This window comes from Piliocolobus tephrosceles, chromosome 1, assembly GCF_002776525.5.
Source record: "Piliocolobus tephrosceles isolate RC106 chromosome 1, ASM277652v3, whole genome shotgun sequence".
Classification (NCBI taxonomy): domain Eukaryota; kingdom Metazoa; phylum Chordata; class Mammalia; order Primates; family Cercopithecidae; genus Piliocolobus; species Piliocolobus tephrosceles.
Window position 1 is genome coordinate 33,285,151 of NC_045434.1, and position 24,349 is coordinate 33,309,499.

Consider the following 24,349-nt stretch of genomic DNA (forward strand, 5'->3'; position numbering starts at 1 on the left):
GGGTATATTTGGAACTGCCAGATCACAAGTAGGCCAGCTTTGGTAAATAATCCCAAATAATTTTCCACAGTGGTTGTACTAATTTATACTCCCACCAGATGTTGTAAGTGTTTCAAATGTTTCACATTTTCATCAACATTTGGTACTTTAAGTCTCCATTTTAATGTTTTATTGAATATGTAAAGGTATTGCCGTGTGGTTTCAGTTTGTATTTGCATGATAACTAATGAGATTGGGAGCCTTTCATATGTATATCAGCTACTCATACATATTTTTTAAGAGCATAGTCAAGTCTTTTGTTCAATTTTCCATTGAGTTGTCTGTAATTTTCTTCATAATTTATATAATTTCATCATAATTGTATGCATGTTAATTATTTTTCAGCAATATGCTCTTTCATATCTTCCAACACTATGGCTAACTTTTCTTGCTCATAAACACATCTTTAGATGAACGGAAGTTCTTTTTTTTTTTTGAGAGATGGGGTCTCACTCTGTTTTCCAGGCTGGAATGCAACGGTGCCATCATAGCTTACTTGAACTCCTGGGCTCAAGAGATCCTCCCACCTCAGCCTCCCAAGTAGCTAGGACAACAGTTACTTGCCACTACACCCAGCTAATTTTTAAATTTTATGTAGAGATGGAGTCTAGAAAAGGCACCAACTCCTGCCAGTATCTAACATCAAACTCAAGTTAACCAAAGCCTCTTCTTTAAACCTGAGCAAAGGGGTAATCAAAGTAAACTGCTTTCATGAGACACAGGGGCAAGCTTGTATTCACTTAATATCATTGCCTTTACCTAAATTAATATAACATTATAGTCCTTGATACCAAATAATTTAAATGTTTAGCTACCTGTGAAATTCCTTTCCTGTCATTTTCAAAACGAGGCTGGGCTTATGACCTTTTTGTTTAAAGCATTGCTAATTCTTTATGTTTTATTTTGCCTCTAAAATGTAAAACTGTTCAATCCCCCCAGGCCCAAAAACAATTATGGAAGAAGTGGGCGTGTGAGATTATAAGGACCAGATTTTGAGAGATAAAATTAATTGAGACCCTCCAAATCAAAGACAGGAACATAGATACCTAACAAAATGCTTGTGTTTTGTATAACTAATTACTATAAGCCAAGATTATAGTAACTCAACACACATAAATTAGTTTTATAACCTTATTTTTTGACTTTTAGTTTTGACTCATATTACTTAAAAGAGGTTTAAGAGTTAATAAGTGTCTGCCAACCTTCGTTTCCATCTGACCTAAAACAATTAATTAGCTGTAAGTCTTTTAACTATAAGTCCCTTGACCATAGGGATCCCAACAAAGGACATAATGGACCTGGGGCAGATAGCACACCAACCCTGCATCAGGGTGAGACAAGAGGAAAGCTGACTATTAATACTATTTCTGGAGTGCCTTGACAAAAAGGTAAAGCATAAACTGAAAAAAAAAAAATCCATAGGCCCTCTACACACTGATTAGATCCCCTGCTTTGGCCAAAGGGAATCCCCTCCAAACACTAAAAAATCTAATTCAAGCCTGATGAGAAATAAAGGGTCAGACACACCTCACTATGCTCCCAACCCTTAATGTTTAAGCCAGGATCAGAGGCCATTCCAAATTATAACAATAAAGTATTGCCCTTTCCTACACTAAAAAGTATACTTTTTCTCTTCAATCGGGAGACTTAGGCTTACTGGGAGAGAAAAAAAAAAAAAAAGGATACCTTAAGGATCAGTTACAACCAAAATGGAAGGGCCCCTATCAAGTATTATTAAATACCCTCACCATATTAAACCTTTAAAGCATAACTACTTGGGTACACCTCTCCAGAATAAAACTTGTTTTTTTATGAGTCACAGGCACCATAACGTACATCTGGGGAAGAAGCCATGACCTTTGAAAGACCTCCGCTACCTATTTAAAATAACACACGGCTAAAAGTAATAACATGATACTGTGGATGGGAATAGGAGCATTAATTCTTCTCTTCTTCTTGATTATATTTCTTTTCTATCACTTTGGCCAACTACCTTCTCCTAGAAAACACCTCTTGTATCCTTGTTGGGTGTAGAGACTCTTCTAAGGCCCAACTAGACACCATGTTAGCACTATTAATCCTGTTTGTTCTCTCAATTAAACTAATCCAGTGTGGGTGGTAGTAAAACTCTATAATAAAATATTTCAAAAATTATAGCATCAGGGAATCATCTTTGTGATTACTAAATTTGTCATCAACATTTCCAGAATAGCAAATTCCACCTTCTGGCCTATCCAGAAAAATCTCATGGCCATCTCCCCAGACCTCCTGACTAATCACTGCAATCTCAAAGTACCCAGTCCCCTACTTGTTAGGTGAAACTCTTCCCCACTTAATGGATTCCACGTAAACCCCCTGCCACTATTACCCAGACCTGGAAAGTTGGCTCTCTTTACCTCTAGTGCGCTAATAATTCTATCTTGTGTACCTACTGTTGTGTTAATGACACAAAAACAAAAGTTTCCCTTCATGCTCTAATCTAACTCTAAGTTGCCAAGTTCCCAAGGTTGTAGCAAGGTAAATGGGATTCCACTTGTGTGCAAAAAATCTGTTTGTAGGTCTTCTCCTGGATCAAAACACACAGGGGAAAAGCAACTGCCTAATTGGGGAAGGTGGAAGCACAGACCCCTTCTAAAGAGCAAGGATAGTTTGACCACCCCCACTGGAGCAGGGGAAAAATATCTCTACAGACCCAACTTGGCCGCAAAGGATAGACATCACACCTCATGGGACCTCTGTGCCCCAACTGGGCTCATTTTTGTTTGAGCTCATGAGTGGGAAACAGTCATATCTCATAACCATTCCCGACTTGCTGGGGAGCCACATGTTCTTTTAGGCATAGCTTTCCCTTGTATATCAAAAAGGTGAAATGGATAAATATACATTAGCCACCCTTACCCCTGTGGGGATCACTGTCTATAACCCCTTAAGACCCAGGAATACCAGAAATAAATGAGCAATAGGGTTGATTCTGGCAGGAACTGGGGCAGCAATAAGACTAATGGACCCCTGGGGTGGCTTTGCCTACCATGAGTTAGCCCTGAAATGCTTGACTGAAACCCTACAGTCATTAGCCACCAACACAGATTAGGCATTAAAGGGAATTCAAAAATTCCTAGACTCTTGAGCAAATATAATTCTTGATAACAAACTAGTGCTGGATTATTTAGTAGCTAAACAAGACAAGTCTATACAGTTATTAATAAAATCTATACATATATTAATATTAATATGTTAATTAATTAATATTAATAACTTTAAACAGATTGAGGTTAACCTTCAAAAAAATCTATGAACAAACTACCTGATAACATAAATACAATGAGGACACTGGCCCCAACTGTATTTGGTTGACTATCAAAAATGTTCTCCCAAGTCTTACCTGGTTCTTACCTCTCCTAGGACTTTTATTATAAAAGCTAATGATAGCTTTCTTGTTATTACTAGTTTTTATCCTTTGCTAATTTAGCCTCTTTCTTCTTTTTTTTTTTTTGTTTTTTTGTTTTTTTGAGATGGAATCTCGCTCTGGCTCTGTCGCCCAGACTGGAGTGCAATAGTGGGATCTTGGCTCACTGCAACCTCTGCCTCTCGGGTTCAAGCAATTCTCCTGCCCCAGCCTCCCGAGTAGCTGGAATTACAGGTGCCTGCCATTACACCTGGCTAATTTTTGTATTTTTAGTAGAGATGGAGTTTTACCATGTTAGTCAGGCTGGTCTCAAACTCCTGACCTCAGGTGATCCACCTGCCTCGGCCTCCCAAAGTGCTGGGAGAACAGGCATGAGCCACTGCACTCAGCCTTAATTTAAGCTCTTAAGAAAGTTTGTATCTTCTAGATTACAACAATTCCATGTAAAAATGATAGTGGAAAAAGGCTTCCAACCCATCCCATCTTCTGACTGGAAAAATAAAAACACCCTCCCTTTAGGCCCCTTAGGCCAGCTATCCAAAGATTTTTATTGCCCCCTTGCTAGGCAGAAAGCGAAGTAAAATTAGCAGAAAGCACTCAGAGAAGATAGACCTCCACCCTTCTGCAGCCCCCTTAGGATTAAGGAGGAGTATCTAATATCTGAGGGGGGCAGGTAAGGTAGAAGATCAGCAGGACTTGTTTTATAAGCATTGGTCAGGACCCTGCTAATCACAGCAGGATCTGGTTGAAACAGGCTACAGTGAAGAAGCCAGCCAAAACCAGCAGATGGCAATAAAAGTGACCTCTAGTTGCCCTCACTGCTCATTAGCATAAAGACACTTCCAGCAGCACCATGGCAGTTTATAAATGCCATGGCAGCATGCTATGGCAATGACCCAAAAGTTACCCTATATAGTTCTGAAAACTCCTTGCCCCTTTTCCAGAAAGTTCTGAATTAGCATATAATTAAAAGTGGGTATAAATATGACTGCCAAAAGCTCCTAGGCTGCTACTCTAAGAACACTGTCTATCGGGTAGCCCTGCTCTGAGAGGAGTGATACCTCTGCTGCCTCTTCATAAAAACTGCTGTCTAACACCACTGGCTCACCTTTTAAGTTCTTTCCTGGGCAAAGCCAAAACCTCTCCTTGGCTAAGTCCCAATTTGGGGCCTTGCCTGCCCTGCATCAGTTTTCTGAGAAACTGGAGTTGAATTTTATCAAATGCTTTTCCTGCGTCTATTGAGATGATATTTTTTGTCTCTTTGTTCTGTTACTATATTAACTCACATTAAAAAAAAATTTAATGTTAAACCAACCTAAGATATTTGGAAAACCAACAACCAATCACATAATTTTGAATTCTGTTTGAGAATATGTTGTTGGTTTTTCATCTACATTCATTAGAGTTTGGCCCTAATTTTCTTTATTTTACTATCTTGTCAGGTTTTATGATCAAAACTAAATAAATAAGTTTCTTAAATAAGTTTCTTTTTTCTCCAGTTCTCAGTTCTATGGAATATTGAACTGAGTAAGGTTGGTGTTAATTTTTTGAGGATTCATCAGTGAAACTATCTGAGCCTGGAGTTTTCTTTAAGGAAAAAAATACAATTATGGATTAAAATTTTAAAACAAAAGTGGAGAAATTTATGTTTTCTACTATCTTAAGTCAACTTTAATAAGTTGGGTTTTTCAAATAATTTGTCCATTAAAAAATCTAAAATAGCAAATTAAGTTTTTCATAATATTCTGCTATTTTCTTTGTTATGTTTCTACAGAATCTGGTATACTTTTTCACTCATGCTATTGTTAGTTCGTGGCTTGTCTCTTTTGTTTTTACTGCTAGAGGGTTATCATTTTCATTAACCTTTTATTAATCTTTTTATATGACCAACCGAAGATATATATGATCTTATTTTTCATTATTTCCTTTATGTTTGCATTAACTTGTTCTTTTTCTAGTAATTTGAGGTGATGCATAGGTAATTGATTTTTGTCCTGTTTTTAAATTTTATACATTAAGGCCATACATTTCCTTTTAAACATTACTTTAGCTACATTTCCTAAGTTTTCACATCTTATTTCTGTTACCATTCAATTCAAACCAATTTTCTTGTTTTCATTGTTATTTCTTTTTTTACTCCTGAGTTATTTATAAGTGTGCTGTTTCACTTGAAAACATATGTGGATTTGGGATGACTTTTTTTAAAAAAAACTTATAGCTAGATTCTTCTGTGGTCAAAAATATATTCTACGTTTCAATTCTTTGAAATTTGTTGAGCCTTGAATTATGGATCAGTCTATGGTCAATATTGGTAAGTATTACATGTACTTTGAGAGGAATGTGTGGTCAGCAGTTGTTGGATAAAACATTCCATATATTTAAAATGCCCTATTTGTCCATCGTGTTGTTGAAATTTCCTATATTATATATATTTTGTATATATTGATTTTTCCCAGTATTTTGTGTACTGTTTCCATCAGGTACTGAGAGATATGTATTATACTCCTCCAACAAAATCTTGGACTTGTTTATTTCTCTTTTAGTTTTGTCATTTTTGAGACATTTAGAGGCTATATTATTAAATGTGAAGGCAGTCTTTCTTTACTTTGTCTAGTAGTGTGAAACCACAAAATGACTATACAAGTTGCAACTATGCAATGCAACCTTAATAATCAATGGGAAAAATTACAATTATTTCATGATATCTAAAAGGTTTTTTTGTAACATTAAATGCTCTCTTATTTTTAGTTATAAGTATGTAGAAAAATGGGAAAAAAACTAGTGAAACTGATATTTAGTTCACTAGAATTTGAAACAGAAACACAAAGAAATAAAGTGTTTCCTTTTTTGTGAAAAAAAAAAACAAAACAAAACTTAGGAAGACTAGTTTAAACATCGTTTGCCTTTTCCTCTTTATATGACTTACATTACAAAGCAAGCAGTTCTGTATGTTCATGAATTGTCATGTTTCTTGTGAAGTTTGAATCCACTTCCAGCGTTTTATCCTTTGCACTTTCAATGTTATGAAATATCTCTGAGAGTTCCTTTAACATACGCTTTTTTCTTGACATCACTTCTGGGACAGCTTCTTCCTTTTTGTCACAACTTATTTTTTCATTTATATCGATAATTTCACTTTCACTGACTTTCTCTGGCTGTGTTCCCAGAGTCTCTTGAATGGCAGTAGAGAGTCAACATTCCCAGAGTCAGCTATTTCTTTTATAAATCCATTTATCTTTGATTAAAATTTCACTTCCCAACATTATCATTTTTCATTTATTTGCTGCATGTTCATCCTTTTTAGCCAATTGCCTCTTTTGATTATCCATTTTTGTGAAGTGTCATTTAAGTTTATCACTAGGAGACAAAATGGTAACATAAGTATACACTTTTTAGTTTCTGTGTGAATGAATAACAGATACCCAGTGACCAGTCAGTGACAGACTTTGAATGAAATGATGTGATTGGTCAACCATCATTATTCACATTTGTTATTCACATGGTGATTTTTGAATTGAAGGACTAATAGTGAAGTTGGTACTTTATACAGTTAAAATTAATATATTGTGCAAACTGAAATATGAATCATGTTCTTGGGAGACTGGTTTTAGTTAGCTAAATTGTTATAACTGATATTCATCCATGTGGGAACTGTGTAAACTGGAAACTGTCAGTATATAATTTTAGATTTTTGTATCTTTTAGGTGAATTATCTCTTTTAAAACTAACTTTAAAAGCCATCTAGCAATACTTCTTGCTTTATCATAACCTTTGTCTGGTTTTATTGTAGCCATACCGATACTGAATAACATTTTATATTTGTGTATTGTGTCTTCTTTTATCCTATTACTTTTAACTTTTCTTTATAATCATATTTAATATGCTTAGTTTGTTATCAACATATTATTTTATATATATATGCAATCTAAAATTCTCTGTTTTCTAGTTGGAGAACTTAGTACAATTACATTTAATGTAATAATGTTTAGTTTTAAACTTACCAACTTACGGTTTCTTATTCATTTGTTCTATATGCTCTTTATTTGTCTCTTTCTTGCTTTTTTTAAAAATACATAGTTTGATTATGTGATTTCTCATTCTATTAGTTTGCTAGTGTATTAGTCAGGGTTCTCCAGAGAGAAATAATACGATGTATCTACATATAGATAGATAATAAGAGGGTATTCATCAGGAGAATGGCTCACACAATTATGGAGGGCAATTGGTTCACACAATTAAGTCTCATGATAGGCCCTTGGCAAGCGGGAGACCTGGGACGCTGGTAGCATGACTCACTCCAAGTGCAAAAGCCTCAGAACCAAGGAAGCCAATGGCATAATTCTATCTGAGGCCAAAGGCTCAGGAGCCCCAAGCTGCTGGTACAAGTCCCAGAGTCCAAAGGCTTAAGAACCCAGAGTTCTGATGTCCAAGGGCAAAAGAGAAAGAGTTTCCTGCTCTGGAAGAGGAAGAAAGAAAATTCTCCCCTTCTTTCACCTGTTTGTTCCATCTGGGCTCCCAGCTGATTAGATGGCACTCATCCACACTGAGGGTGGATCTTCCTCTCTCAGTCCACTGACTCACGTAACAGTCTCCTCCAGAAACACCATACAAGCACACCCAGAAATAACACTTTACCAGCCGTCGAGGCATCCCTCAATCCAGCCAAGTTGACATTTAAAATTTACCATCACAGAGAGCTATACTTTTATTTTCTCAGTGATTAGTCTTGAGGTTGCAACATACATGCTAACTTGTTAAGAGACTGGTATAAATTAGTACTCTCACAATTTTATAATACCTTAGAATGCTTTTCCTCTATTTATTGCTTTCTGCATTTTTAAAGTAAAATGAATTTAAATTCCCTAATATTTACCCTCTCCAGTGCTCTTCAATCCTTTCTACATTTCTGTGCTTCCATTATTTTTGTTTAGCTTGAGGAAATTCACTTTTATTATTTCTTTTAATGTGGGCCTGCTGACAATGAGTTCTTTCAGTTTTTGTGTGGCTAAAATATTTTTATTTGGCATTCATTTTCAAAGGATATCTTTGGTACAAAATTCTAGGTAGCCAGATGTTTTCTTTTATCCTTTGGAAGATGTTATCCCGTTATCTTTTCACTCTCACATTTTGGAGAGTTAGCTGTACATCTGACATGTATTTGAAGGCAATGTCTTTTATTCCCTGGTGCTTTTAATATATTCTCTCTGTCTTTTGTCTTCAACAGTCTTTCCATGATGTTCCCAGGCCTACCTGTCTTTGCATATGTCTTGTTTGTCAAGCTTCTCCAATCTGTGGCTTAGTGTCTTAGTTTCAAAAAAAAAAGTTTCGGGTATTCCTTCTGCTCATTTACTTTTTTTTCTTAGTTGCCAAATATACATACATTACACCTTTTTGCTGTGTATCTTTTTAACTTTTCTATTCCTCTGTTTGTTATTTCCTTCCTTTTCATGCTGTAGTCTGATTATTATACACTGAGCTATCTTCTGTTTCAATAATCCCAAATTTTGCTCAATATAATCAGCAGTTAAACTATTTATTAAATCCTTAGTTTTGCTATTGTATTTTAACTCTAGAATACCTGTTCAGTTTTTCCTATGTATTCTTTGTGAAATTCTTCATCTTCTTATCTTAAAAACATATTGATCACAATCATTTTTAAGTCTGCATCTGATAACACCAATATCTTGATGGAGAGGTCTGTTTAGGTTGACTTTAAAATATCATATTTATTTGGGCTTTTCTACTATTATACTAATAATGTTTTAAGTGAATATCAGACACAATAAATTGTAGAGGCTCTGACTAATAATATCTTCCTTTCAAGATTTTTTTTGGACGCTTGGTAAGATTTGGGAAAGATCACTTTAATTCAATGAATAATTAAGATAACTCAAGTTTATGCTTTATTTGTGAGCCTTTATGCATTTTTTTTCTTTCTTCTAAGGCCTGGCTCTTCAGGAGTCTCAACTAAAAGCTTGGATTAGGACCTCCACATTGACAGTCTTTGAAGTACAATTTCTATTTCTATTTCATCAGCAGTGTGTCTGCTAAAAACTCTCCTTAGTTTTTTAGCCTCTATTGCCAATTTCTACTTGGCCTTTTATACTCTTATTTTGCATTGCTTAGGATTTGAAGAATACCTCAAAGGCTAAAGTAACACAGAGTATAAGGTTCCCTTCAATGTGTTTTTTTTTTTTTTTTTTTTTTTAATTAGACTTTTAAGTCCTGACTACTTGGTTGCCCTCAAATGCTTTTAAATGTTTCTGTATACTTAATTCATGTTTTATGATTGTTCTTGCCAGGACAGTTTGTTGTATTACATGCTACTCTGTCATAGCTGAAAACAGAAATCTCTAGAATTGTTTTAATACATGTCAATTAGCTACATCTTACATTTCAGGTATGTACCTTGTTTTAGTCTGCCTTCTGATGCTATAATAGAATACCACAGACTGCTTAGTTTATAAAGAAAAGAAGTTTGTTTGGCTCATAGTTCTGGACACTAGAAAGTCCAAGAGCATGGCGCTGGCATCTGCTCAACATCTGGTGAAGACCGTCTTGCTGCATCAAAACATGGTACCAGGGTAAAAGGGCAAAAGAGAGCATGTGAGAGAGAGCTCACTTTTATATAAAAGACACTCCTATGATAACTAAACCACGCCCACGATAATGGCATTAATCTATTCATGACAGCAGGGTCCTCATGACCCAATTGCCTTTGAAAGGCTCTGTCTCTTGACACAGTGCAAGCAAATTTCCAAGACATTAACTTTTGGGGACTACATTTAATCTATAGCATACCCAGTTCATACTAAAACTGATTCAGGAGTAATAGTCTTTGTATTAGAAAAAATTATTAATATCATTGAAAGTTCAGTTACTATATAAGACCTATTAAGAAAATTTAGTCTTCACAAATCAATACAACACCAAATAACTTAGAAAGTGATTTTTAAAGATAAGGTGGTTAGCTTTAAAAAAACAGAAAACAACAACAACAACAAAAAACCTTTCAGAGAAATATAGGATTTCTGACTATTCTTCCTTTCAGTACACTTTAATCTTGATTTGATACACAAATATGATTAGTATGCAGTAGTGCAGAGACAAGTTTACTACAAGTGAGAAACAATGATAGTGGAAAACATTAGTCTTGAAAATTTCTTCCCAAAATCTTTCATTGACTAATATCTTACTTGCCCAAAAAAAAAATTCTATCATTTTAGTCTACATTTACTGACGTAATACTCTTAGTTTTTCTTTTCTTCTAATCTTGAGCCAATAGACAAAAAGTGTAAACATTTTTCTTATATATAATAAAATGTAGAGTCTTTTTCATTATTTACATAATAAGCACATTTTATAGCCATTTATGGTTTACAAAGTACATTCTCTTGCACTGTGTGTATTTGATCCCTACTATAGCCTTGTGAGTTTGGCAAGGTAGGTGTTTTCCAGTTTTACAGGTGAGTAAAATAAGAATCAAAGACTCAAAGTACTTTTTCTACATCACTCAAGAATAAAATAATAAATCTGACGCTCACATTTATGCCTCTTGATTCTAATCCAATGTTTATCCATCTATACTATGTTCCTTCCTTCAATCAGCATTCATTAAGCACCTATAATATGCCAAAACCCAGAATTAAACACTAGTGACAGACAGGAACATAGCACGAGCAAGAAAACAAATTAAAACATATGTTGGATTATAAGGAAAGGCATCCTATCGTCTTTTGCTGGGTTTCTTCTAAATTCTTGAAAGACCATGTATCTATTAATCTAGTTCACAGGATTTGTTAAATACTTATTGCCAACTCTTGGTGTCATTGGGGGATTGAGAAAGAAACAGAAGGCATAATTCTTCCCAGAAAGTCCTTTGTATCTAAGTAATATCGGCAACAAATGAAGCAATTTGAGAAGCAGATACTCAATAAGTACTTCTTGTTTGGTTTCATAGGGAGCCTGTCAACATATGCAAAATCATATGTTCATGTTTATTTTCATGGCTCCTCTAAAATGTCTGCAATTTGGAATGGTCCCGTTCAGGCTGGACTGGTTAGCAATCCTAAAAGCAACCACCACATGCTCACAGTATTTTAAATACCAGGGTCTTCCACATCAGTTATATATTACAGACCACTGCCTGGAAACCCTTGCTACAATAAATCCCAAAGCCTGTTAACCATAATTTCCTCTCTTCCTTTGTTTGGGTTCGACCATCCAAACACTGACTGAATCTTTAACAGAAAATGCAATACATGTTTAATTGATTGGATTTCAAAGATGAAAATCTCTAACACCAGGCATCAAAGAAGAAGAAACGCATTGATTGAAATTTACTCTATTCCTGATATTTTATTATCAATTCTCATATAAATTCTTACCAGAGATATGATTTTTCTCATTCTAAAAATGATTATCTTAAAATTCAGAGATGGCTAAGCACTTTAGATAACATGGCTAGTAGAGCTACAGATAGGATTAAAATTCAAATCCAGTTTATGGAAAACTCATGGTCCTTTCTCTCAATACCAGGCTTTTGGAAACATTTTCTATAAAGAAAGCAGAGAAAAAAATACTTTAGGTTTTATGGTCCATACAGTCTGTGTAACAACTACTTAACACTTCCATTAGCATGAACATAGCTATAGTCAATATGTAAATGAACAAGCATAACTATATCTCAACAAAATTATATTTATGAACTCTGAAGTTTGAATTTCATGTAATTTTCATATTATTAATCTTTAAAGTTTTTTTAACCATTCAAAAATGCAAAAACTATTCTTAGCTCACAGGATGTACAAAAACAGGCAGTGGGTCAGATTTGGCTTGTGGACAATAGTGTGCTAACCCCTATTCTATATCATGTTTCCAGTAAGTATTAAAGATATTTATGAGTGTTTGCTTTATTTCCACACCATGACAACATTCACTTTTAATTCTACTTAGTAGACACTGCCTCATATGAACAATATGTTGTGGTATGGAGGGATCCAAAGAATGAATGAATTACCATGTTCACCCTTAAGGTACATACATAGCAGTGGACATGTTTACAAAAATATGGTAGAAGACAGAAAATTGTGAGTCATGTGCTACAGATACAGTAAAGTGAAAAACAGACTTGAAAGAACCTGGTAACTGATTGAACATAAGGAGATAGAGATAAGCGTCATCTCAGCCTGAATTCTTTCATTTGTCACATCTTCCACACCTATTTACACACACACACATGCACGTGCGCACATGCGTGCACACACACACACACATGGGTTTAGTCATTTTAATCATAACAGATTTATTTTAGTGCTAAAATATGTCAGAGTTTTCACTTCTCTATAACATTCCTGGTGGGAAGCTCATATTTTTTTCCTTCTCTGTAAATGATTTACTCATTATGTCTCCCCAAGAAATACAAACTTACCTTCTACTTCTATCATTTAGCTCAAGGATTATTTCCATTATAGAACCTAACCCTTTCTAAACTCTTCTCCTGAGTCCCAGGTGGTATAATTGACCGCGTCATCCTCGACACACACTTCTCACAAAGTGCCTGTATACTCCACTGTTCTTGTTTACCTATCTCTTCATCCTGTGAACTATAAGGATCTCAGGGCAGAGGCCATGTGTGGTCAAGATTGTATGTTCAACACTGAGTGCAGAACCTACTTATTGTAGTGCTCAAAACTGGTGAACGCATGTATAAATGATGGAATATTAAGTCTTAGCCTTGGCAATGGAGAGCATATTGATAATATTATTTATGTCAGAACAGAGGTAAATAAGTATGACTGTACACTGGTCTAGATTGAAAAAAGGATGGCCACTACCATTTCTTCTGAGGCCAGAAATAGTGGCAAACCACCTCTTCTTGCAAAGCCTTTTAAAAGATGGGCTGCAGTTTGAGTGGAAATCACATCAAAGGGAATTTTTCAAGAATGAGGAGAATTGGTGATTCTCTTTGTCTGTGGCAGGCTGGATTTGGATTCTCTGAGAAATATATTCTGAGATGGAATTTGGTATGCAGGCCATTTACTAAGGAGTGGTCTAGGGATCACCATCTGTCAGCAAGAAGGGAAAGAAGCATAAGTGGGTAAAAAAGAAAGTAGAGCAGTCTTAATGTTAGACTCAGCTGACTCCTTCTATGGGAAATAATATATATGATCACAAAGGGCAAGGCAGTTCAAAGTAGAATAATACTGCTGTAAGGTCCTAACATTATTCATAGGAGAGTAATATTTTTTGGAAGTAGATTGCAATAAGCTAGAGATTCAAATTGGAATCTCTAGAATAAAAATACACATATGCACAAATAGCTATAGAGGAAAAGTCAAAGAGGAGATTAATGGAATAATAAAATAAATTGATTCAAAGAAGGCAGGAAAAGAGGAACCAAGAAATGAATAATTGTTGGAAACAACAGAAAATAAATACCAATATGGTAGACTTAAACCCACCTATATCATTAATTACATTATTTAAATTATCTAAAAACTCCACATAAAAGACAGAAATTGTCATATGAAAAGAACCAATTACAAAAGCTGTTTATAAAAAACACACTTCAAATAAAAAGACATGTACATCAAACATAAAAGAGTGGAAAATTATGTACCATGTAAACCCTAAACATAAGAAAGTTGATGTGCCTTGTTAATATCTGTCAAAATAGATTTCAAAACAGTGTATTACCAGAGATAAAGGAGCATCTTTCATAAGGATAAATAGGTTAATTTCTAAAATAGACATAATAATCATGTTACACATTGAAGCACTTAAGAACAGAGGCTCGAAAGAAGTGAATTATAAATTGACAAAACTAATGAGCAAACAGCCAAATTCATAATCACAGTTGGGGATTTTTTTCACCTATCTGTTAATAATTCATTTAACAAGTAGGCCAAAAAATCAGAACAGATATATAAGATTTGAAGATCGTTATCAAATATCATGACCTAACTCACATTTGTAGAAACACTACACTCAAAACAACTGTAGAATGCTCACAGAACGTTCACCAAGACAGACCATATACTAGACTATAAAACAAGTCTCAATGAATTTGTAATGTTTGAAGCATACAGATAAATTATAGCAAGATATCTAGGCCATCCCCAAATTAAGCAATACATTGCTAAATAATTCACAGGCTAAAAAACATTGTATAGAGGAAATTAGAATATATTTTGAGCTGAATTATAATGAAACAAAATTGAAATTTGTGGATGCAATTAAAAACAGTACTTACAGGGAAAGTTATAGCATTTAAAATGCTATATTTAGGAAAGAATCAAAATAAGGTAAACAATCAGAGTTTCTACCTTAAACAATTAGAAAAAGATCAAATTAAAATCAATTAAAATAAAAAGGAAAATCACAGAGAAAAGCAGAAGTTAGTAAAATAGAAAAAACTTCAACATCATTACTATTATTTTACTTTCTCTGGAAATAGAATCTAGCCAGTGCAGTTAGACTTTTGATTTTATACTTTATGAGATATAAAGGAAGTTAAACATCAAATATGAAGAAGGAAGTAAAATTTTAGTTAGCATTGAAAAGAGAACAACCTGAAAATTATTTCACTTGGTATCACAGTTTAATACAAAATTAAGGTGAAAATAAATGTGCCAATTTAAACAATCACCAATAAAAATGAAAATATCTCAATAGCAATAAAAATGGTAAAATAATTAGAAATAAAACTAAAAATAAATTTGAAAGATCTATATGAAGAAATGCTACTGAGAGATAACATGAGGGCTTGAATAAACGAAGAGGCACAGACTGGTCCTGTATAGACAGACTCAGTATCATATGAATGCTGATTCTCCCTAAATTTTAAATTTCCCATAATCCCAATACAATCCTAACAAGATTTTTAAAAGAATTACACAGTTGATTTTAATCAGTTGATTTTAATTTTTTTTTTTTTTTTTTTTTTTGTGGAGATTCTGAAAAAGATGACTAATGGAGACCTGGCCTTATCAGATATTAAAATACATCCTAAAATTATAGTCATTAACACATCAAGGTGTTAGAACATAAATAAACAGATCAATAGAACAGGGAAGTTCAGAAATATGCCCAAACATGCAGACTTAACCTTAAACATAGTAGTTTAAAGACAATGAGACTAGTACATCATTTCCACGTATCCTTGCCCAAACCCAATATTACCCAGTTATCTAAATTTAATTAAGATGATGGGAAAAAAGGTGATATCTTACTTTTGTTATATTTTTTATTTTTCTGATTATTGATGGGGTATAGCATCCTTTACACAGTAATTATCAGGCATTTAGGGTTTCTTTTGTCACTTTAATTATTAGTTTTTGCTAAGATTGCAAAGATGCCTTTTCATTTTTAAATTTGTTTTATGCTTTTGCCTGTCAAACTTCAGCCTTTAATATATTCAACACTTGTTTTTGTATATAGAATAAGACAGGGATCTACTTTTAAATACATGTATAATCCAATATTTCTAGTATCATCTGTTAAAGCATCCACCCTTGTCCTAGTGATTGTAGAGTCCTGTGTTGATTACACACCAAGTTCTAGACATTACGTGATTCTAATTTTTAACTCTCTTTTATATTCCATTGGTCTTTTCACCTGTTTCTTTTACCAGCAATACACTGTTTTCATTACTATAGCTTTAACCATATGAACATAGCTAGCAGGACATGTTCTCTCTCCCACTTTCTTACACGTCTTTTTCAAAACTGAATTAACTTTGAAACCAATGAGAATGAAGACACAATGTACCAGAATTTCTGGGACACATTTAAAGCCGTGTGTAGAGAGAAATTTATAGCACTAAATGCCCACAAGAGAAAGCAAGAAAGATCGACACCCTAACATCACAATTAAAAGAACTAGGGAAGCAAAAGCAAACAAATTCAAACTTGAATTAGCTATTCATTATTCATGAACACTTATTCGTTATTTGTGTGCCACTGGCCAAGAAGTCATTATTAAACACACACACACACACACACACACAATTCAGGGACTTGCAACCTATACTCCTTGTTGAGAAAAAATAATAAAACCAGCCAATTTCAAAAATAAAAAGATTTGAAATTTTAGAAGAAGGCTTAAGTCATTTTTTCTGCCTCTTGAAAAACATACTTGTACATATGGTCTGAACTTAATCAACCCCTTGATTTGTATTAATTGATATGATCCTGTGATTTTTCTCCTTTGATTCATCGTTCTGTGAAATAGCCTTCGTAGATTTTTTTTTTAGCTGCCAAGTCATTTTTGCCTTTGTGAAGCAAAACTACATGCTTATTGTATATTTTAAACATATTGTTGGATTTTGTTGGGTAATCTTTTATTTTTGGCTTTTGCATGTAGAATTATTTTATATATTTGTTTTTTGAATATTCCAATTATAAAAGCCTCATAAAATTGGTTGTACAATTTTCTTTTTTTATTTTCTGGAACCATTTGTATAAGATAAGGATGATCTGTTTCTTCAAAATTGGGCAGCGCCTACATGTAAAATCAACTGGTGTGGGGCTTACCTGAGAGAATACTTATGACTGTCACTTAAATTTCTTTGATTTTTATTAATGTCTTGTTTTTTCTATTTGTTTCCAATTTTGAAATTTTTGTTATTTCCAGAAATTTATTAATTTCTTCCATATATGCAAATTTAGTGCTGATATTTGTTCACAATGTGTTTTTATTATATTTCAACTCTGTTTTAGCTGTAGTTGCTACATCCATTCTTGTGTATATTTTTATATCCTTCTTTTTCTCTTTTTCTTTTTCTTGATTACATATGCATGGGGTTTAGTCTGGCTTATCAGTGTCTTCAAAGTACAACTTTTACTTTCGTTCATCTCTCTTTTTGTTCTCTTTTTTTTTTGTATTTCACTGGTTTCTACTCTTATCTTCATTATTTGCTTGCTTTTTGTTTGTCTGGATTTACACTGATGTTCTTTTTCTAGGTTTCTGTGTTGAAATGTTTGGCTAATTTGTTTTTGGTGTTCCATAATTTTTCCCTCTAAGTATTACTTTAATTGTGCCTCATAAATTTTGACATATAAAGCTTTTATTGTCATTCAGTCCTAAGTATTTTGTAATGCTCTTATAATTTCCTTTTAAAACCTTAGATTTTTAATAACATTTTGTTTGTTTATTTCTAGCACTTATTTTTCAGGGCATAATAACTTTTTATTGTGCCAGCTGTGTCTTTATTAGAGATTTTTTTTTTCTCCTTCTCTTGGCCCTACATTTTATTAGGAAGCACTTAAATAGTGAGTCTTTATTTATTCAGGAATTAAGGGCTAGTCCAAGGTAAAAATATGTGCTCTGTATCATTCACTGGCCAAAAAGTGTCTACCACTTTTACCAATTTTATCTCTATTTTTGTTTTTATACATAAACATCCACAAGATCCTTTTCTCTATTGCTCTTTTCCTTTTTAAATTTGTGTTCCTTATACTTCTTCCTTTTCTGTCTTCATTTTTGTTTTCCTAATTGTGATTTTTTTCAATTGATGTGTTTCATTTTTTATTTTCTTATAACTGACAAAAAAAAAAACCCCACACACACATTGTACACTGTAAATGTACATAGTTTTGAGACGGAGTCTCACTTTGTTGCCCAGGTTGGAGTGCAGTGGTGTAATCTTGGCTCACTGCAACCCCCATCTCCTGGGTTCAAAAAAAGAGAAAAGCAATTCTCTTTTCTCAGTCTCCCGAGTAGCTGGGATTACAGGTGTGCACCACTATGCCCAGCTAATTTTTTTGTTTGTTTGTATTTTTGGTAGAGACAGGGTTTCACCATGTTGGCCAGACTGGTCTCGAACTTCTGACTTCAAATGATCTGCCCGCCTCAGCCTCCTAAAGTGCTGGGATTACAGACGTGAGCCACCACACCCAGCACAATGTGATACTTTTACACACACACACACACACACACACACACACACATTGTGAAATGATTACCACAATCAAGTTTATTGTACATTCTTATATCTTTTCAACTTTGGGTTGCAGAGAAAAATAGAGCAACCATTTAAATTTAAACTTTAGATAAACAGTGAATTTTTTTTTAATATAGTTATCTCCATGCAATATTTGGGCATATTTAAACCTCATTGCTTATCAGATGGTCAAATTCAAGTGCCCATCCTGTGTTTTGGTTTGTTTTGGCTAAATCTGGCAAAATAGTTTATAATTTTAAAAATGTAATTAGTCAGATGCTAATCAGTTATTCCTAGATGACTTCAACCATCCAGGAAACTGTCCGGATATCATAATTTAGCAAAATAAGAAAAAGCTTATGTACAGATGGCACCAAGTCCAATTACTACTTTGGATTATTTGACTGTGCTCATAGGAAAGTTGACAAGACCCTTTGTTAGAGCTGTTTACTTTACATTGAATTCTAAGAATATTTGTTATCTGAATTTTCAGTCTGTTTTAGAAAAGGAGCAACAAATTAGTAGGGGATTTAGAAACTGGGAGAAAAGATACACTCAGAAAACCAGTAATATAAGCCTTGTTTTTACCATTAACCAGTTAAGTGACTTTATAAAAATCATATTACCTCTCTGGGCATCAGTTTTCTATTCAAATTTGTTTCAAATGATGCATCTGGATTAGATGATTTCTTTTGGATCTGCATTTAAGTTTAAGCTTGATGGTGAGTTTATAAAAGAAGATAATAAGCAAATATGATGAATGAAAGTATTACAATCTTAGACTACTAAGTGCTAAAGGCAAAGATTATTATATCTATTAAATAACTTTAAAGCCTTGTTACTCAAGATGTGGTTGGCATGAAGAAACATTGGCATCACCAGAAAACTAGTCAGAAATGCAGGATCTCAGCTCTAGGAACTCATAATCTGCATTTTCACAAGATCCTCAGGTGATTTGTATGCATATTAAAGTTTGAGGAACAGTGCCTCAGAGGACTGTTATCTTAGCATTTAGTAAGATAATTGATGTTCAAAATGATTTGAAATTGTCTCCAATTCATCAAGTGGAAATTCAGTTAAGTACATAGGATTCCCAACCCTCAGGCCATGGAGCAGTACTGGTCCATGGCCTGTTGGGAACGTGGCCACACAGAAAGAGGTGAGAATTTGGTGAAAGAATATTGCCCCCACCCCGAGCTCCACCTCTTGTCAGATCAGTGGCATTAGATGCTCCTAGGAGAGCACACCTTATTGTGAACTGCACGTGCGAGGGATCTGGGTTGTGGTCTCCTTATGGGAATCTGATGCCTGATGATCTGAAATGAAACAGTTTCATCCTGAAACCATCCTCCTCCATTCCCTCCACCTCCATCTGTGGAAATAATTGTCTTCCATAAAACAGGTCCCTTGAGTTAACAAGGTTAGGGACTGCTGAATTTCAGGATTCTCTGCTTAAGGAGGCAGAAAATTGTCTAAGGTGCATTTAAATTATTGCTATATCCATGACTGAAATTTCTAAAATAGTCTTGTGCTTCAAAAGAAAATCTTCTGTTGTTCGGAAAGTGAGCCTATGTGGATCCCTGCGTTTTGTGGGAATCCTGCAAAAGCACAGATGACTGTGTGTATGTGATTTTCATTTCCATCAAAAACTAACTGAGTGCACTGACAGAGAAGCTCCATTTCTCAGTGGGTGAATAGTTTATTCTGAGGGTAAAGCACTGATTTCCTTCCTTCCTGTTTCATTGTTACTAATCTTTTTACTGATTTTTACATGAAAGCTTTTTCGAGTCCCAGACATGGCAACTTCACAGACTTATGAATAACTGGGATAGCAATGCTTTTTTATCCAGGATAGAATCCTACCCAGCTGGGGAACGCTCTCATGCCTTTCTTCATTTATGCATTCTTGTTCCCAAAAGAATCCTCTCCAGCTATGTTCCATAACACCTTTTCTCAATTTCAGGCTTTGTCTTAAATGGGGTTTCCCCAGGATTCAGACTCTGAGAGGAGGATTTGCCGGTAGTTTATTGAGAATCTGACTCAGAGCAACATCTGTGAAGAAGTGAAAGAACCAGCACTAGACAGAGGAAGGAGGGGAACTGAAACAGCCCCCCGCAGGTGTCAGCATCCCACAGAGAGCTGGGATGGCCCTTCAGAGTTGTCCCACTCTGTATACCACTCACCCCAACCAAAAGGTCATTGGACATTGCCTGTCCACTCCACCTCCCACTCCAGGAAAATGGCATGGGCTTGTGTAGGGAGGTTTTTCCCCCCTCTGAGGGCAGTTTCTGGAAAGATTCTTTCCAATGAGCTGAATGCCAGAGTCATAAAAAAGGGGATGCAGATGACACATCACAGTACTCAATACAAATTTGATTTTGTCTCTTTCTGACACTCCTTCCAAGTTCTATAAGCTCTTCTAACAGAATATCTGCAGAATTAGCCTTGATGTCTAAAATCACAGTTTGAGGACATGCTCTCAGAAAGAATTGAGCCAGCCATCTGATTCTGATCTAACCCCGTTCCATGGACTTGACAAATCATACATTGCTGAATGTCTACCCCTAGTTGGGGTGGGATTATAGTGGTTCCCCCTTCATTTCAAAATATTATGGGTTGATTTCACCCTTCTGTAAACACACACACACTCACACACAAACTCATGATGTGTTTGTAGCCTCTCTTATACTATGAAAGAATAATACAGGAAATCAGCTGGGTTTTGGCCATACCAAGGTGGGCAGGGGCTGAAACATCAGAAGAAAGTAAAAACAGGCTCCAACCACACCTACCCATTTTGACCCACATCCCCAATCATGTAGATAACCATGGAAGCTCATTGCCTTATACCCGCATTCATCCATCCTTGTAAGAGACATGCTTAAATTAATTTTACATTGTACATTTGTAGATTTGGATTTCGGGTACAATCCCTTGTAGATTACATCTACATTTGTAGATTTGGATTTCAGGTACGATCCCTTGAAACTTTGATTGTTAAACTCTTCCTCGACAAAATTTCAGAAGTCCACACAGATAGCAATAGTATTAGGTTGAACCGGAAGAAACTGCCAATATTTGATCATTCTTCACCTATAAAAAAAGTATTATGGTTCAATCAACAGTGCAAACATTCTTAATCTGATTTCTTTCAACCTCTAATTGGATCACGAATGGCTTTTAAAAGTATCTCTCAGCACTCTTAAAATTGTGTAAAGCTTTTATGACTAAGAGATTATGTGGCTTTATTTCTGGGGGGAGTAAAGGCACAAACATCAGTAAGTTTTCTAATCTATGGTTTCCTGCTTACCTCAAACTAAGAACATTGGTTCAGTCAACAGAATACAGAGCTTAGGGAAAAACCAAATTCCTTCCTCTCTAGCATTTACCTAGGGAAAGTCACTTAAGCTTTCATAATCCTAGTTTCCTCTTGTATAATATATCCTTTATATCTTGAGGCTACTGTTGTTCAAAAATATCAAAGAGGAATAAAATCACAATGAGTGCAGTGGACCCAATAGCAAAGCCTGTAATCAGGCTTGACAAACTGTGAAGTGCTATACAAACAGAAGGTGATGCCTGCCTACTTTCTCCTGATCTAAGGTCTTCTGTTTCCCTGTGGAATCAGGAAGTGCCATAGATGAGTGAAAATGAAAAGGCACAGAAAAAAAACAACAACCCAGTAACCAAAAGCATTTTAAAACCTCAGAGAAGATTCTTTTCAAGTTTGTGGTGTAGTTTCAGGATCTGCTATCCAGTGAGCACCACAAAGGATAACCTGGAAGTTGAAATGCTTGGCTTGGGAGCATATTGAGTATGTCTGCGCCCAGCAGGCAGATTGAAGGTGGATTTCTTAAGCCCAAGCAGTTCTGCATGAGAGACACTTTCTTTCGATCTTACCCCTCACCAGTGACCAATGGTTAGATTGTGTAGTTAATGTGCAGCTTTTGGATGAAAAATCAACTGAGTATGTGAGACTGGCTTTCCCCATCTCTCAGAATCTATCTGTCTATCTATCTATCTATCTATCTATCTATCTATCTATCTATCTATCTATCATCTATCTATCTATCATCTATCTATCTATCTATCCTTTGTACATTTTCTCTTTGTTTCAAAATATTTTGTAATGAATTTACTGAGCTAATTTCACTAGCAATCCCTCTATCATGATACCAGTTCTCAGACCTGAGAATCACTTGCTTTTCTAACAGGACTTGTCTCCTACCTGATACCTAGCTAAAGTTTTTCTTCCTTGTAAGAGACATGCTTAAATTAATTTTACATTGTACATGTAATCTATGAATTTAATCTCTTTGTTAAAACAAATAATAAAATGTTAGATATAGCTAATAATTCTTTTGACTTTCTAGCACTTTGATTTTTTTCTTATGGGGCAGCAGTGATGCACATCTCAGATCTGAGTAGCCCCTGAGAGGTCTTTCAGGAGAGCTTTGTCATGAAGAGGACAGCTGTTCACAAGCATGCATTTGGAGTGATCAGAGGAGTGTCATACTTGCAGTGGCAAAGGTGACACAGGCGTACAGCAGAGCTTCCTACTGTCAAAGTGTCTTCCTGATGTTTCTGCTTGTCTTTGATGTCTAGGAGCATAAAATTCATTATTTGTCTCTAATAAAGTAAAAATAGTCTGGACTCTCTCTATATATATATAAAATGTATTTCTTTTGTACAATTCCTTATATTTCCATATAAAATGTATTCTATATATATGTATGTATTACTCATTTAAATATATCTTTAAGGTTGCTCTTTCCACAGCCAAGTCACAAATGTATATGTAAATATATATATGTATTTATATTTTTTAATGTATGTTAAAATATATATTTATATATTTCTAAATAAATATCTTATATATAAATATATTTATATTTAAATTAAAGTCACATGTACATATTTGTTACTTGGTTGTGGAAAGAGCAACTTAAAAAATATATTTAAATAATGAATACACTTTTAGATTTCTATTTACAGTGCCAATTCTAGAAGTTTCTGTGTCTCTATGTACAGTAAAAGTAGATTTTTAACAAAGACATTTTAAAATAAATTTCTGAAAAGCCTGTAAGAAAAGTTATATATGTATTTTTAAAGTATAATTTATTTTTCATAGACTCAATTTATAAAGTAGAGGTATATTCTATACCAAGGGCCTACAATATTGATTATTTCCATGGAATTAGATCTTGGAATACCAGTTCACATTTCTACAAGTGTCAATTGAAAATAGCATATATGAAATTTTTTAGGCTATACATTTCAGAAAATCACAATTCCCTATATATTAAACATACAAATGTATGTTTAATTAAAAAACTTTTTTTCACCTTTTTCCTACATTGTAAATAGGTTAAAATTTTTTTTTGAAATACAAGTTATTGAACATTGAATTCTTACTAAATAATAGTCACCATTCTATGTATTTTTACCTGATTTCATTTAATATTCATAGTCAAGCTATCAGTAACATCACTATTTCTTAGTTGCAGAAAAGAGAAACCCTAGGCTCAGAGAAGAGAGATATATTGCTCAGATTTACCAGCAAATAAAGATCAATCCAAGAATTGAACCCAGAGTTTCTGCCTGGCTTACTCTCTCTCTAGAACTATGAATTTACTTGGTTCCTTTTGCCTCTGCTTGAATTTATTATACATGTATATGCAGATTCATGCTGGTTTCTATTTTTGAAGATCCAGTAGCTGTATGAGAGTTCACACTTTCTTGTGCTAGTTGCTGTTGTGAACATACGTGGGGTCTGAGTGAATGAAACTTGGCTACCTTTCTGTGTCCCTGTGAAAGGAAATGCCCAAGACTCAGCATTCCATAACTTGATCAAACACTTGTCTCTGTTTGCTTTGAGTAGCCTAAGACTCCTCTCTGCCTGTGTCTTCTTTGTAAGCCTCACCTGGGGTTTTCCCACTTAAGCCATGGCCTGGAACTCC

General features: G+C 34.6%; 1 protein-coding gene across 2 annotated transcripts in view; it reads left to right on the top strand.

Annotated features, from left to right (window-relative positions):
* Positions 1-24,349, top strand: part of PAPPA2 (pappalysin 2) — a 400,048-nt gene that overhangs the window by 263,031 nt on the left and 112,668 nt on the right. The gene's annotated exons all lie outside the window — the stretch shown is intronic.